This window comes from Gavialis gangeticus, unplaced genomic scaffold (genome assembly GCF_001723915.1).
Source record: "Gavialis gangeticus isolate Ggan-Ray unplaced genomic scaffold, GavGan_comp1, whole genome shotgun sequence".
Taxonomy (NCBI): Eukaryota; Metazoa; Chordata; order Crocodylia; family Gavialidae; genus Gavialis; species Gavialis gangeticus.
Window position 1 is genome coordinate 15,333,778 of NW_017729011.1, and position 2,792 is coordinate 15,336,569.

The window sequence follows — 2,792 nt, forward strand, 5'->3', positions numbered from 1 at the left end:
GGGCCTGGTCTGCGACTGTGGGTTGTGGGTGCTGCCACCATGTGACTACTTGATCCACGTTGCACTTGATGCCTCTGTCTCTGGATGCAATGCTCCTTTCGAAGGCCATAGCCACTTGGGTCCCAAATTCCAGGGAACGCTGTAAGCCTCGAGGGGTGGAAGCCTATTGATTCTGGGGAAAATGGGAGGACACAGTGAGCCCTGCCCTCCGGCTAGCAGAGCCCCCTCAGTCATCATCAGTAGATCAAAGATGCTTAAATCAAGAGGGGAAAGTCAGATGCTCCCTTGAGCTTTGCCTGTTATGTTTTTACGTTAAGAGATCCCAGCTCTGTCTACCTGCCTGGGGCTGCTCAGAGTCGGTTCCTTGATGAGGAAGGTTGGCCTTGGTCAAGGCTCTGCATTGGCCTCTTGAGATTTGGGTTCAGTTTTCAACTCAGCTACAGAATTGTTGTGTGGCCTTAGGTTTCCTGCATGCCAGCTCCCCAGCTGTACAAAGGGCTTGCTAAAACCCATGTGCTGGTGTCTTATCTGCATTGACAGGAAATGCTTCGGGACAGTCCCTTGCAGTGTGTATGTGCAGCACCCAGCACGATGAGACCCTGAACTCTGCTGGGTTCTCCTGGTCCTACTGTGATATAAGTGATGTAAGGCCAGCTTTATCCTCAGAGGAGGTACGATGCTTGCATCCTTTGACAGGGGTTGGGAGCAGTTCAGGACACTAGGCATCCCAGGGGCCAGACCCGGAGCAGCTGGGCTCTGAGCATTGCTTGGGTTTATTTCCAGCCAATACAGAAGTGTGGCAGAGTGAAAAAAAAAAAAAAGATGTGGAGCCCCACAGCTTGAAAAGCACCTGCCTTGGGGGGTGCAGCCTTGGAAAGGGCTACACCTGCCTCTTAAAGGGGCCAGCCGGTAGTGCCAGGGCTCTCCCTCCCCTTTGTTATAGGAGGAGCTCCCTCTCTGCTCCCTGGCAAAGCAAGGTAACTCTTACCAGAAACTAAATGGAGACATTAAAGAGGCTCAAAAGAGACTTGTACATTTGATGTGACCGGTAGAGAGCATCTGAATGGAGAGGGGGATGCCTGCTGCTGCTTCACAATTGCAAGCTCCGTTCTAGGGGCTGTTTGCTTCTTGCTGTTTCCCAAGGACAGACAGCAGCAGCTCCAGGGAAAGAGATGTTTGTACACAAGCCATCCCTCTCTGCTGCTCTTAGGCCAGGGCTGTTGGTCTGCTCTGGCGTGGAGCAGCTGTTGCTCCTTTTGCAGCATGGAAAACTGCCTCCTCTTCAGCTCCTCTTGCTTTCCCCCAGAATTCCCTCTAATGAGCTTTCCAGTTCTGCTCCAAGCCTAACCTGGCAGGACCCCCACTCCTGCCAAGGTCCATGCGCTCTTCCTCAGGAGCAGAATGCCACATCAGCAGGTCTCACAGCAGCAGGCTTAAGCCTTGGGGGAATGCGTGTGATCCTCCTGAGAAGTTGGCTGTCCCTTTGCTGCCTCCCTCCTCTGCCTTGTGGGCAGGCTGGTGTTGCTCACATGCACCTCCAGGGCCCTTTGCTGACGGCCCCATCTCTCGAGTGGTCAAAGGGGGGCCAGAACCTGAGAGAGGGAAGCTAAGCAAGAGAAAAAGGAGCCGCGCAGTGGAGGGAAGAAGGTTTTGCCTGCATCTAGCACTGCCCGTAGTCTCTGCTCCACCAGGCAAAGGTGGGGCAGCTTACAGTCGTGGAAACGGGAGAGAGCCCACCAGGGCATTGCGGGACAAAGGTGGGTTTTTGACTGAGATGAAGCACGCTCCCCCCTTCCATCCCCGACAAAGGAGAGGCCTGCGGGTGTGCTAATGGCTCTCAGTCAGGGTTGTTTGAGGTATGGGTTTCCTTTAGTAGCAGATGAGCTCAACTGGACCCTGGGTCCTTCACTTCACTCCAGCCCATCTGTTTCAGCCTTTTTCACAGCCTCTCTCTAATGGAGCCAGGAGGCGGTAGCACGGGGAAGGCAGCTATGCTCTGTCCTATAAGGAGGACACAGTCTTGAAGAGCCTGTAGGCTCAAGGCTTATTAATGAAGGGACACACATGTTTTTTATCTGGGGGAAGAGAGAGACAGGGTGTGTGTGTGAGAGAGAGAGCGCGTGTTGGGGGAGAGCAACCTTACACTGTCACCTCCCTTCCAGCATGAATGCTACTGACATCATGATTAATTTATCAGGTGCTTATGAATATGCAGATGAGGCTCCAGTTTCCAGGCTCTGCTTTCAGGAGAGAGGCTGTGTGATGGGGTTGCTGCCGCTGCCGCTGCCTCAAGAAGAGAAATGTCATGTAGCGGGGCTGGAAATAAATATATAAAGTCACTGCTGAGGAAGTCAGGATCTCTGCTGCTCCACCTGGGCCGAGAGAGCTCCTCATCTCCCCGGGGATCTGGGGCTCCTTTGTGCTACGCGCACGGTCTTCTTCCCCCCACCAAAGTTGATTATGTTTAGGGGAGAGAAACCCTTACTGGGTGCAATCACCTGCAATCTCTGGCAAGCCAAAGAAACTTTCCACCCCCCTGCTGAAAAGTGGAAAGGTTTCATTTGCCTGTAGGAGAGAAGGTGCTTTTGGCAACGGGGTGGGTAGGGCTGGAGCCCAGGGACATGGCACTCACCCGTCTCCATCAGCTTCTCCTTCTCCTTGGAGCTCCGGCCCAGAAAGCCAGAGGAACAGGTTGTGCAGGCTGTCTGTTTGTACTGAGGGCCCTGATGAGGGGAGCTGGTGTGGTGCTTAGAGCAAGGTCCCGATGCAGGCTCTGGGGCTGACGGCCCCTG

General features: G+C 54.0%; 1 long non-coding RNA gene across 1 annotated transcript; it reads left to right on the forward strand.

Moving 5' to 3' along the window:
- Positions 1-817: 817 nt before the first annotated feature.
- LOC109292945 lies at positions 818-2,346 on the forward strand. Its single transcript, XR_002096210.1, has 2 exons — positions 818-1,757; positions 2,198-2,346. It is a non-coding gene; the product is annotated as an uncharacterized LOC109292945 (long non-coding RNA).
- Positions 2,347-2,792: the final 446 nt, after the last annotated feature.